The sequence below is a fragment of the Myxocyprinus asiaticus genome, chromosome 3 (genome assembly GCF_019703515.2).
Source record: "Myxocyprinus asiaticus isolate MX2 ecotype Aquarium Trade chromosome 3, UBuf_Myxa_2, whole genome shotgun sequence".
In the NCBI taxonomy this organism is placed as follows: Eukaryota; Metazoa; Chordata; class Actinopteri; order Cypriniformes; family Catostomidae; genus Myxocyprinus; species Myxocyprinus asiaticus.
The window spans coordinates 44,598,938-44,613,899 of record NC_059346.1 but is presented as its reverse complement, the minus strand read 5'-3'; positions in this window follow the sequence as shown (position 1 = coordinate 44,613,899).

Here is a 14,962-nt window from a genome sequence, read left to right as displayed (position 1 = left end):
GCTAAAATGCTATTTCTAGCCATTTTACATGCATGTTACCAGGCATGATCATATTTTTTTATCAAGAAAATTCACGTTGGATCATAATTTGTTTTTTTCTAGTAAGACCTCTGATATTAGGGCAAAAATCTAATTTAATTTTTGTATTGTTTTCCTGTAAAAATATCTAAAAATCATTAAAACAAGATCAATTTGATTGATCTTGTTTTAGAAACAACACTGCATAAGATATTTAGGTTTTTCAGAGAATTTATTTTTAACGTGTATTTTGTCTTACTGTACTGGCAGAGTTTTTATAGTCAAAACAAGTGAAAAAATCTGCCAGTGCTGAAGAAGTAATCCAAAGTATTTAGAATACGTTACTGATCTTGAGTAATCTAACGGAATACGTTACAAATTACATTTTACAGCATGTATTCTGTAATCTGTAGTGGAATACATTTCAAAAGTAACCCTCACAACCCTGTAAGTAGAGAAAGTATTTTTTTATTTATTTAAAGAAGACAGTTAGTGCATTACTAGGCCAACAGCTCACAGAAGAGATGCATCTTTAGATGTTTCTTGAAAGTAGCTAGACTCAATATTGTTGATGACTGGACCAAATTTGTAGGAGGATATTACTGAAGACCCATTGTCTATTACAATGGATCTTTATTTTTTAAATCCTGCATAATAAATGTAACTTTTCAATATGATATTATTATGACTTTTCTTACTAATGTCCCCTTTCAACTTCCCTTTAAAAGTGGTAAAAGTGTTAAGCTATTTATGTTGTTCTAGGATGTGGATGTAATGGATCAAATTATGCCATATTTTTCTGCTTTGTGTCACAGGCCGCCATGCTTCATTTCACTCCACTTAATTAGGAACACCTGTACACTTAGATATTCTTGTGATTATCTAATTAGCCAGTTGTGTGGCTGCAGTGAAATGCATAAAATCATGCAGATATGGGTCAGGAGCTTCAGTTAATGTTCACATCAACCATCAGAATGGGGAATAAATGTGACCTCAGTGATTTCGACCGTGGTATGATTGTTGGTGCCAGACGGGCTGGTTTGAGTATTTCTGTAACTGCTGATCTCCTGGGATTTTCACGCACAACAGTCTCTAGAGTTTACTCAGAATGGTGCCAAAAACAAAAAACATCCAGTGAGCGGCAGTTTTGCAGACGGAAACATCTTGTTGATGAGAGAGGTCAACGGAGAATGGCCAGACTGGTTTGAGCTGATAGAAAGGCTACAGTAACTCAGATAACTCACTGTACAATTGTAGTGAACAGAACAACATCTCAGCATACACAACACGTCGAACCTTGGGGCGGATGCGCTACAACAGCAGAAGACCACGTTGGGCACTTTATTAGGACCATAGTGTTCCTAATGAAGTGCTCAGTGAGTGTATTTACTTTTCAAAAAGATACAGTTTGTATTTTGGCACTGATGGTACGACAGCATACAATTTAACAATCCTTTTGGGTGGCACCATTTGACAAAAAACAAGAAAATGTATGTGGACATAGAGAATGGGCCAACATTTATCTGTTGAGATTTAGAATTTGTCCATGCATGAATGAAATCTTTTTCTATTCTCATCATCTATGAACGTGTTCCCTTTTACTGTAGTTGGAGTGATTCATGATTAGAGATAATTTAATTAGACTTCTTGGCCACAAACAAATTGCTCATGTAGTAAGGGTTCTTCGACTGGCCTTGGCAATGTTTGTATCCTTGAATGAATCACAACTGCAATAAGAATATACTGCAATAATTGTTGCTTGGGTACCTGCTTGTAGTGGGAATGTAGATTGCCAGTATATTACATGGTATCCCTAATTGCACAAATTTCAGTGCCAAGTTTTGGTTGAGTTACAGCTCTACCCCCAGGCAGGCTCAATGTAAAATAAATAAATAAATAACCTTACAGGGAATCTTGGATCCATTTGAACACCAGAGGTCAGAAGAGTTTTACTTTTAATGCTACATCATGCAAAGGATTTTGTGTTTTACCACAAGAGAACAGTCTTGTGCCTACAGGCGTGTTGATACTCAGTAGAACAGCTATCTTACTCGTGTGATTTTGTACAAATATCATAAAATGTTTAAAAAAGAAACAACATACAGTACCCTCCTATTTGAAAAACATTTAGATCCCTTTCAATTTCCCTCTTGTGAGGGCATTGCTTCTTCAAAGCTGATATATAATGCATTTCTTGTACAGATGTTCTTGATTAAAGCCTATTAATTAATGAAGTCTTTAAGAAAGAATGCCTATTTCATGAGTTATATATGTTTTGACCTGTAGTCCCAGATCAGTGATGCCTCTAGTACTCTAGTACTATAAGACCATTCATTTCTCCATCTGTGTTTTTTAATTCAACCAGAGTCATTTGAACTTGATACATCATGACACGCAATAACAGGAATGCAAGTTTTCATTTTTTTTAAAGAGAGATTTTGGCAGGCAACTTGATGAGATTTCCATATGGAAGTCCAGCTTTGAGAGCAAATGCAATATATTCTGTCCAGACAGTAATGCAAACAATGGGTGATTGTGGCTAATTCATAATTAACATGCTCTTCTGTGTTTTTGAGCATGCACTGGACTTATTAACCAATCAAATCTTTTCCTAGTCTGACTCCTTCTAAAAATCAATTTATCAAAGGAAATGTCAGATTCCAGATTTTCTGTGCACCATCAAAGTTAACTAGATTGAAAACATGTGTGGGGTAAACTGTATTCTGCCTAACAGGATACTCATGCATCGTGAAATAAAGAATACATACACTTTATCATGCTTTTGTCATGTCTGCAAAAGGGAAGAGCACATCAAAATGTGAATTCCTCTACACTGAAAACAAATATTATGTAGTAAATTAAATATAGCAGAAAAGATTAAGTACTTTCTACTTTGAGTAAGTTAAAGAATAAACAAGAAAATATTCAGTAAATTCTACATTCAAACATGTAAAAATGAATGCTGTAAAGTAAATATTATTTATGACTGAAAGTTATCTTTAGAATGTGTCATCAGGTATCAGTCTTAAAGTAGATAACCTTTATTCACTAATTTGAGTAAATTTTACATAACTTTTCAAAGCTGGTGTTCCCAGCATGCACTGCACTTGAATAAATAATGAGCTTGCATGGTTTCACTAATTGCAAGTTTATTGACACTGTTTTTATTGTTAATTTTGTTGTTGCATTTGATACATTCTTGTTTTGTGCAGTCTGAAGTTAATTTTCTACTCAAAATTACGCTTTCATTAAAAAAAAAAAAATGTTTATCTGTGGACTGTCACAGTCATCGTGTTTTATGCACCAAGTGTTCAGGTCTGCATGCTCTATTTCTTTTGTCTAATGCCAATAATGAAAGGTCATGTTATCTCATAGACTACAAAGCATGCATTAAGCGTTGGTGTAGGATATTTCTGTATGTCATGTGGTGCATGATTAAACGTGTTTGTAAGGACAGATCTAACAGTATGTTCAGTAAATTTTCACTAAATTTCACTTTAATAACATGTATGTCCTATTTGTAAGTAGCAGTTACTGTGTTTACCAACATATTTAAATAAAATTTACACACTCACTCTAATCAATATTATGTTGTGAAGTTAAATAGATTTTACTTAATTTTATACCATTAAGATTTACTTAAAAAAAAAAAAAAAAAAAAACTGTGTGCAAAAACGTGCAAAATAAAAATTTAGTAAATCTTACTAGTCATTTTTTTTAGTGTAGTTAATGTGCCAGATTGCTACACTGCAGAACGTTAGACAACCTGCGCAAACACTTACAGTAGTATGTATTGCCCAAAATTGCATATGTAAGTTGAGCTGCCAGTACTGGTGAATGAATAACACTGACTGGGCAGGTTTTATTTACATGGGCAAATTTCTGCCTTTGCATTTAAATTCAGGGTAGCAACCATTCCATCATTAGTTTCATGATTGAACTAGTTACTAACACAAAGCAACATGATCACACAGTAAGTCAGCATGTTGTTTTTCGAGTCTTCCAGTGTTCTGGAGGCAGTGTTTCAAAATTTTAGTAAGCACACACATACACTACCGGTCAAAAGTTTTGAAACACTTATTCTGTATTATAATTGTTTTTTCACATTTTAGAATAATAGTAAAGTCATCAAAACTATGGAATAACATAAATTGAACTATGGGAATTATGTTGTGACTAAACAAAATCCAAAATAAATCAAAACTGTGTTATATTTTAGCATCTTCAGAGTAGTCACCCTTTGCCTAGAATTTGCAGACATGTACTCTTGACATTTTCTCAACCAACTTCTTGAGGTATCACCCTGGGATGCTTTTTAAACAGTATTGAAGGAGTTCTCATCTATGTTGGGCACTTATTGGCTGCTTTTCTTTATTATTTGGTCAAACTCATCAATTTCAAAAACTTCTTTTTTTTTTTAAATAAACTTTGTTTTGTAATTAAATAAATTAATATGGTGGCACAATTATATTTTTATCTACAAAACTAATTTCAAACATTTAAGCATACACCTTCAGATCAAAAGATTTTTAAGATCATGAGAAATGTTTCAGTCAAGTGTTTCAAAACTTTTGACCGGTAGTGTATATTAGTTAAAGTTGCACTCAGTCAATTTTTCCTCATTAAAAAAGTTTAACTCTTAAAGACATGAATTGTAATTTTACAATATATGTAGGAAATTATGACCATTTACATCAAAATTAAGACTGCAGTCATATCAGTAACCTTATAAAACCTGTTTTATTCTACATGGAGAGGGTCTGCACTAGTGATGGGAAGTCTGATTCTTTTCTGTGAACCAGTTCTTTCGGATGGTTTGTTTCAATGCACTGGTTCAAACAACTGATTCACCAGTTCTTTTACGTCATCGCAAAATGATGTCACTATACATAATGCTAATACCCCAGGGTAGTAGAATACACACTCAAACACATTCAATAAAGCCATATGTGAGCGCATATTGCTGATTATTAAATATTATATAATTAAGTTATAATAATATGGGTATTTATTTTCATTAGTGTTTCAATCAGTGATCTTACAATACATCCTACATTAAAGTTGTGCACCTAAAGCACCCAATACTGACATACAAACACGGATGTTATATGTGTCTAAGCATATGAAATGATTAAATTAGTTTTAATAAACTCACCCTTTTTTTACAGAAACCACGATCCAGCTCATAACAACTTCAAATATAATCTGCATGCACAAAACTCAATAGTAAAATTCATATACATCTCTCGACCGAAACATTTTGCCTACTCATTCAAGTCCTCGGTTCACGCATGCTCATCAGCAGCTCACTGATAAGCAGTTCTGCTGTCCTCGGATCAGTGTACTTTTGACTCGACAACTGCTGCGAGCGACTCAGTGTACTGTTGACTTGAGAGCTGCTGTCCCCGGATCAGTGTACTGTTGACTCGAGAACTGCTGTCCCCGGATCAGTGTACTGTTGACTCGAGAACTGCTGCGAGCAACTCAGTGTACTGTTGACTCGAGAGCTGCTGTCCCCAGATCAGTGTACTGTTGACTCGAGAACTGCTGCAAGTGACTCAATGTACTGTTGATTCGAGAGCTGCTATTCCCTGATCAGTGTACTGTTGACTCGAGAACTGCTGCAAGCAACTCAGTGTACTGTTGACTCGAGAGCTGCTGTCCCTGGATCAGTGTACTGTTGACTCGAGAACTGCTGCGAGCGACTCAATGTGCTGTTCACTCGAGAGCTGCTGTCCCCAGATCAGTGTACTGTTGACTCGAGAACTGCTGCAAGTGACTCAGTGTACTGTTGACTCGAGAGCTTCTGTCCCCAGATCAGTGTACTGTTGACTCGAGAACTGCTGTGAGCAACTCAGTGTACTGTTGACTTGAGAGCTGCTGTCCCCGGATCAGTGTACTGTTGATTCGAAACTGCTGCGATTGACTCAATGTATTGTTGACTCGAGAGCTGCTGTCCTGTTGACTCGAGAGCTGTGGCAATGGGATCATCTTTATACGTTGATAAAACAATAATACAATCAAGTCATAAACATATTTCCAGTATGTTTTATTTGTTATACTTTCTTCTGTTCAGCAAAATATACCAGAAACATACATTTCGCCCCTTAATCACACGTATACTCAATGTCAGCAGCTCATCGGTTCTCAGTATGTCGGACACCAAAATTCTCAGTTCAGTGTACTGTTGACTCAAGAATTGTTACAAGCGACTCACTGTACTGTTGACTAAAGAACTGTTGCGACCCGAGCGTTCAGTCCGATTTGTGAACTAGCTGAAGTGGCTCATTGCAAAGAAGAGTTGGGAAAAGCCGATATCATCAGTTCTAGGATCATATTACTCCCGGTTATTGGCCATTTTGAGTAAGAGTGTCATGCACGTCCGAGAGACAGGTTACGATAGAGCAACTTGTGGATCAGTGTTGACTCAAGACTCAAACTGTTTCAAACGATTCAGTCCGATTTGATGAACTGGTTCAACTCGTTCACTAAAAAGAACCGATTCAAAAGAATGATTAGTTCACAACCTGGACATCACTAGTCTGCACATGGGGGCTGCCATGTTAGAATCACATGACCAGCCAAATTCTACTCACTTAATCTCAATAATCGTCCTGTTTTTTGACAATGTCATTGATTAAAGTAATCATGGCTGACTGTGAATACTACATTTCTACAATGGCATCTGAAACTGAAAACTATTGATTTTAAATGACGCTGCATCCAAGCCGCTAGGTGTCAGTGTAAAGCCCGCTATACACTGTTGGATTTTTACACTCCTTAAGATTGTTGCTTGTCAGACTGTCCGATATGAACGCACTGATATTGCCATGGCACACTGTGCGACATTATGTAAGACTGCACGGTGTACATCATAGATGACTGTGAACCCAATCGTCCCGATCAGTGAACGTGACTCACATTACAGGAGCGTTGCGGAATAGAAGCGAAACGGTGAGATTTGCCCATCCTGGAGGAGCCTTTTTTTTTCTGAAAGTCAGGACATCAGCGTTCCTGTTGCTCCAATACCACTCCATCACGAGCATAGACAAACATATAAAAAGAAAGATTAATTTTGTCAAATAGGCCTATAATAAGACAGCCTGATCACAAATACAAAAAATTACAGATGTTGAGAATGAACGCGAGTGCGGGAGGTAGCCTACAGTAATGATTAGCTACCACAGGCAAATATTCTTTGTTGAAATAAAAACACTTGTGGCACGAAAAATGGCAAACTTCTCCGTTCACACAGGGGAAAACAAAAATGGTGGGTTATAGTATGTCTTCTGTTTTAGATTAGTAACCAGTTATTAGTAGATTATCGGCCACGCAAAATTTCATAAAGTCATATAGGCTAATTATATATCGCGCTTGCAAATTCCCTATGGATAAAGCACAAAAACACCATATATTTCTATAATTGTATCCAATTGTATCTGCTGATTTGGATTAAAACACCCCATAAATACTTACCAAATAAATTGTTCAAATTTTTTTATATACATAAAATTGGAGTGGTGTGAATCTTAACTAAAGAAGTTTACAGACATTTAAAGTAAATTTATTAAAAGTAAAATAGTAATTAAATGCATGATAAATGTAAAGAAAAAAGTGTTAAGAAAATGCAATCATTTATATATTTTCATTTTGTAAGCTCTGTATTTATTTAATTAAGGGAAAAATGCTTTCATATTGCTGAAGTGTTACACATTTCTCCAAGTATTTTCTGCTTATTTATTTATTAAAACTTCTTATGTAAAATGAAAAGAAGAAAAAGCATTGAAAGAGCTTGAGGAGAGAGATAACTGGGCACAAATGTTGCTATGGTGCAGACAAGGAGTAGGTTTCTTTCCAAGTGAACTGGGGTGCGAGAGAGGAGGGGACTTTCTCATCTGGCCGTTGTAATAGTAGTCACACTATACGAATGCGATGCTAAATATCTGACACTGCCAGAACTTCCTCGAAGGCTAAAGATCATCGCAAAGGCTATTAATTGGCCGTCTGTGAATATGCCACGCTGAATGTTGTAAGATTGCCGATTTTGCCCTACGATGACAGAAATCCTTTAGGATTCCCGAAATTTGTCTCAGATGGCAGAATCGTGGCCAAAATCGTACAGTGTGCAGCGGGCTTAAGTCCAAGATGACACAGAGATAAAGGTTACTGAATGCACCTTTAAAGAAAACTAAACCAATTGTTTCCGATTTCACATTACCCATGTAGCGCAGGTGAGTATGCACTCACAGTGAGTAAAAAATAATGGAACAGACCTGAGGGAGAAATTCTGATGGATCATAATGTTCTCATTTTTGAAGAAACTGTTAGATGTTTTCCATGTAAAAACAAGAAAGATTTATGTAAAGTTGACTATAAAACACATTTATCAATAATCTGAATTGGGAGCCTTAGAAAATCATGCTAGATTTAGTCATGGGAAATGCCTTAAACTGAGGCTAAAACTGATAAGTTCTTTAAAGTCATTAAGATTACATAAACCACAGGTGGCAGTTCCAGAAAGATTACAATATTTATGTTGTGAGATAAATGCCGTGGCTCTTCAATCCTGATCAACACCCATTATGAAATCCAGTCAGTTCATTATTTTTGATGAATCAGTCAAGTCATTAGTCAGTGTCAAGTGCGAGTTGAAAGACATCTACTTGCCCACATTCCATATGCAATAGGTTGGCTATATATGGCCAACTGCCTTACTCACACTAGGATGCAGACAGCCAAAAGAGCAGAAGTGGTTTCCAGATGTTGACACAGACAGACAGTAATTGGAGTTTGTGATGGCTTCCAGCTGCCGTGGAACATAGCCAGTGAATTCTCAAAAGGGAGTGAATGTTCTGTGCCATAACTCACACAGTAAGGTTTACAATAATAGTAATAACATACTTTGCCATCTTGTGGGGAAAAAATGAAATAGTGATTGCAATATTTTGAGTTTTTTTAACTCTAAAGCCCAGGAGAGGTGACTTGCAGACAAGAGTTGATAGTGTTGAAAACTAGCATCCACAAATGATCAATTAGGTTTATCGGGCCAACAAATTCCCATTTTTGAGGGGTCTGCTTTTATTATGTGATGCAGTATTAATAATTCTCCAACTATCATAACTTTTAGAATTTATCTTTTTAAATTCACATATTTATTATATATTGCATAATACAAGTACATGTTGAAATGAATAGCAGATCTTAAATGCTACATTCATTTGCTTGTTTAAATGACCTCCATCGCTTTTGTTACAATCTTTTTTGTCCAACATTTGAATTTGTATAGGAAAAACACCTACACACTCTCTCTCCCATGGTTCTCTGAATAGTAGCATGACATGTCTGACAACATATCTGATGTTTGCTTGACACAGTGACTATGAAGTGACTATATTTATACGATGCTCCCAATGGTCACAATGCCAAGAATTCTCAAAATCTGCTAACATACGAAAGACAACAACAAAGCAATGTATGACAATTGTGAAGCAGGCCTACATGGCAATGGGCAAGTTTAATATTCTTGACAGACAAGAGTATCTTTTGCTGTATCATGAGAGTGTTCCTCAAAGTTTGTGGTGCTGTAAGAACTTTATAATTAACACTATAATAGGTGTCTTTAACTATTATGTACTTAAGCATTTAATAAAATGTACTTGTACATACTACATGCTGTTGCATTCTACTTACATTTAATGTACCTGCATTTAATTACATCTGTAGTTACACAGTTAACCTTACCCCTAACCCTAAACCTAATTCTACACCAACCCTTACCCTAAACCCAAACCCCAACCACTACCCATTACCCTAAACCTACACGTACCTCAAACTCAGTAGCAGCAAAAGTACATTTTTTGAGAATTTTCCAGAACAATATATGGTTACACAATCAGTACATTGTATTGTATGTATTTTAATGTTAGTACTTAGTAGTTAAAGATATTTAATATAAAGTGGGACTGAACTTTATCAAGTTGATGGGTTAGGAGCTTCAGTTAATGTTCACATCTACCATCAGAATAGGGAGAAAATTTGATCTCAGTGATTTGAGCTGTGGCATGATTGTTGGTGCCAGACAGGCTGGTTTGGGTATTTCTGTAACTGCTGATCTCCTGGGATTTTCACACACAACAGTCTTTAGAGTTTACTCAGAATGGTGCTAAAAACAGAAAACATCCAGAGAGGGTCAGTTCTGCAGACAGAAACACCTTGTTGATGAGAGAAGTCAACACAGAATGGCTAGACTGGCTACGGTAACTCAGATAACCCCTCTGTACAATTGTAGTGAGCAGATTAGCATCTCAGAATGCACAACATGTCGGACCTTGAGGCGGATGGGCTACAACAGCAGAAGATCACATCGGGCACTTTATTGTTCATAATGAAGTTCTCAGTGAGTGTATATATTTGCTATACTTTAACCATTTTCAGATGTTAATATCAATTAAGTTCAGTTAAGAAACTCTACATGGTGCGGGCTGATAGGTTGAACAGGTGCACCTCGTCCTGTGCACACAGTCAGAAGCTTTTCCCTCGTGTCAAAATATATAAAGCTGCTACTCACCTCACGCAGTACACCGGGAAATGGCTACGGCTGTGCAGTTATGTGTAGCGTTATCCCTCAGCCTCCCCAGCACCACATGTCTAGATCTACTTTACGGGGGGCTTTATCTTGATGTTGGTACAGTAGCAGCAGCATGTTTCTACTACCTCAGCAGCATAATGTTTTCGTCCCAACAGCAGCAGCCTATTCACTCATGTCAAGCAGCAGCAGCAGCATGCATAAAGCAGATCTAGTCTGCCAAGACTAAGCTTACTGCACTGTCATTTTCATCAATAAAAATCTTTAATATATCTCAGAGTGTTGTCTTAACTGAAATATAGTTTTCAAATATTTATGTATAATTGAGAAAATTCATAATTCCTGGGGGAAACATGTAATAAACAGTAATATAACCTCTCTCCTTGATTCTGTTTTCTACTGTAACTTGATTCTTAGCAGGACTCAAACTGACTTCCTTGAGGTAAACCACTGACTTGACTTGTCTTGTTGACTGTATGCACTGCTGACTTGAGACGTGACTCGGGACTTGAAGGTGAAGACTTGAGACTTGCACGTGTGACTTACTTCAACCTCTGGTAAGATCTCTGGCTGGCTGCAATTGATAGTGCTGCATTGCTGATCTTTTTGTTTATGCAGCTCTATAAAAATTCTATGATTCTAAAAAAACAGTGCTTCACATTCTTTTTAGAAATGTAAAATGAAGCAATAATCCACTCAAAGTCATGCATTAAAGTGATTTTACCATGGGCATGGGGTGTTCTTTACCGGAGTGCCGAAAAACTCTCATAAAGGAATATTCCAGGTTCAATAAAAGTTAAGCTCAGTTGACAGCATTTGTGGCATAATGTTGATTACCACAAAAATAATTTTGACTTTCCCTTTCTTTAAAAAAGCAAAAATCTGGGTTAAAGTGAGGCACTTACAATGAAAGTGAATGGGGCCAATCCGTAAACATAAAAATACTCACTATTTTAAAAGTATAGCCATAAGACTTAAACAATATGTGTGTTAACATAAAGTGTGTTAACATAAGTGATAAAATCACTTACTAACCTTTTCTGTGTAAAGTTATAGACAATTTTACAACTTTGACGCCATGACAATGTAATGTTAACAAACCCTAAAATAACTTTACAGCTCAAATAATGTAAGAGTTTTAAAATGTAAACCCTCCAAAAATTGGCCACATTCACTTCCAATGTAAGTGCCTCACTGTAACTTAGATTTTTGCTTTTTTTAAAGAAAAGGAGGGACGAGTCTAAATTTTATTTGGGGTAATCAATATTATGTCACAAATGCTGTTGATTGAGCTTAACTTGTTTTGAACCCGGAATATTCCTTTAACTCTGGTAAAATCAGTGTTATGTACACCCTCCTGTAACATCAATAGCAATATGATAAAAGACCAATGTTCAATAATTAAATGTATTGATTGTGCTAGGTAAAAATATAGATTTTTCGATTAATCGCAACCTTCATTTGAACGATACTGATATTGTTTCCCAAAATCCCATACTTTAAAGTTTACTTCAGTTTTGGTTGTGTTGATTATTATATCTGTTAAATAAATAGCAATTGAACTGCATAGTTTGGGCCCTATTGTTAAATTTTGAATTCATATTTTCGTAATGTACCAAGTAAGAGGGTTCTCTGTGTAATTTACTGCACGTTCCATTCATTAACATAAGTTAATGCATTAGGTATCATGAACTAACAGTGAACAATATATATTTTAAAGCATTTATTCATCTTTGTTAATGTTAATTAATAAAAAATACATTGTTAGTTCATAGTGCATTAACTCATGCTAACTAATACAGCTTTTAATTAAAAAAAATGTATTACTATATGTTGAAATTAACATTAACATAGATTACTAAATGCTGTAAAAGTATTGTTCATTGTTAATTCATGTTAACTAATGTTGTTAACTAATGTTAACAAATGGAACCTTATTGTAAAGTTTTACGGAATAAACAATTCTTTCGGCAAGTAATATAGTTAATAACTGTATGCTGTTTACAGTTGCCAAGCAATGTAGCAACTTAGCGCATTAATATTAAATGTGTGCATTCATCTGCATTTTACAATGGCTTTGATCTCGGCTTATCCAATCAGAATTTAGAGTCAGAACAATCTTTTTTATAACATGTCTCTTATAAACAAAATGTTATTAAATTTGAACGCCTAATACCAAATATGACACGCAACATAGGATCACCAGATGTGTTTTGTTCTTTATTTTGCCATTTTTCATGTATCTATTTGGCTCAACATTACATGTAAACCTGAAATTTATAAACACTTACTGTACCATTACATCTTCTAATCTGGCCTACTTTAGAATGCACTGAAAATGGGGTCCTTACTATTAACTCTGTGCCTCTGATTAATCACAAAAATCTGCTTTGGATCCTCGCACTGGCAGCTGAGCCCAGTTTGAGGGGCAATGGCAAGAAACCCTTAACACTGACATAGACCAGATGTTGGCAACATCCCCAGTTTTACTCTAAATGAAATGGCGGCAAACAGCCAACAACCTGAGCTGCTTTCACTATGAAATTATATGTTTACAATAATGTGCTATTGCTGGGGCACAGGGGTGCAGTTTCTCAAGGAGAGGGAAAATGAAACCAGCTGTGATTAGTCAGAACCGGTTTGGGTACGGATGAAAAATCTGAGGTGCTGATGGGAAGACTCTTTTCATTAACATTGCCAGTTTTGGATCTTTAGGGTTTTAGCTTTTAGTTTTTGTTTGTTTGTTTAATTTAACATAATTTACCACGTGTACTTTTTCCTACTCAACATTAATAAGTGCTTCTGGTACCATCAAATAAAAAAGGTACATGAAAAAACTGGTGGGTTATATAATGTAGTTGCTCAGAGACTCTTGAATCCAAAACAATAAAGAGAAGAACATGCTGCCCTGAAGTGGAAATAAAATCAACATTCAACATCTCTCTGATGGAACCTAAGCAACGTATAAAGAAAAGTATTACCTTCTTTCATTTCTGACTTCAGCGACATTACATAATGTTACAGTCATGCACTGTTTCAAATTAATTTAATTCTCCAGAGTGACTAAGGGTCAGCATGCCTGTAGCAATCACGTGTTAAGTGCCTTGCTGATGAAATCTCATCAGCTCTGCAGCTTATGCCACTTCTTTCTAGGATTGAACTGTAGCCTGTATCCTTAAAAATTGTCATTACCATCTGTTATTGCAACTGATCACAAGAGAAATCTGCACCACCATGCGGCAAATGTTATTGCCTCCCAGAAACTGTGCAAGGTTTAAGTAAAATCATTTTGATTTCAGTACTGTTAAGGCCATAGTATACTTTGGCTTTCCATGTTACTATGTCTCACTTACAATTTACGACATATATTTTCATTTTTGCGTGCTGACTGTCTACGTGAAGCCCAGTTTTTCTATACACACAGACAGTCCGTATTTGTGTGTACACATGCGCCTGCTGTGGACTGTACTAAAGAGTATCACAAAGCATTCGTAGCGCGCATTCATCGGACCCATCCATACAAGCTCGCAGTCATAAGAGTATACTTTGCCATGCACAACCATGCGCAAACGCCATGGCACGCAGAGTACACTCTAGCTTTTAGGGTTAAGTTTAGAGTTTGGGTTAGGAGTATGTTAATGTTATTACTACTAAAATGTTTCTGAAAATCGGACGAGCTGTGCCTATCACATCACATCCATTAAAATAATTGAGTTCTTGCACTTGAGCAGTGCTTCGCAACTGTAGCTCCTGTTTTAGCAACTGATGGGGGCTGTTTGGACATTCGGAAAGCATACACCAATTTTAGCAGACAAAACATTCGGCCTCCTGTGGCCGATTGTTCGTGAGATTAATCTAGTTATTACTGCTCTTTGGAATACTTGATTCTGATAGGTCAATCACAGCATTGAGCAGTTAAATATTGTTATATAATGACCACTAAACTGTATATTTGGTTGTTGTCCATAGCAACATACTACTGCTACTACATGCTACTTTCATGTTTCTCATTTTATTTTGTGGTCTCTCTCTTTTCATTCCAACGCAAGTTAGAATAGCTAATTGGCACCATCTTTTGACTCAAACTGGTTGGCTACTGACTGCAATAAAAATGGCCTTGGAGGACTTTCTAATTGATTATACATTTTCATTTTAATGAATATGGTGGGCATAAAAACTCGAACTCGAAAGCTAGAACTTTAGGCACGAGGCACCCACACAGACACAGAGAGAATTTAAAATATAGGTACATTTTACATTATAGCTAAAAATTTAAGCTAACTACAGGGTTGAGAGGGTTACTTTTAAAATGTATTCCACTACAGATTACAGAATACATGCTATAAATGTAATTTGTGA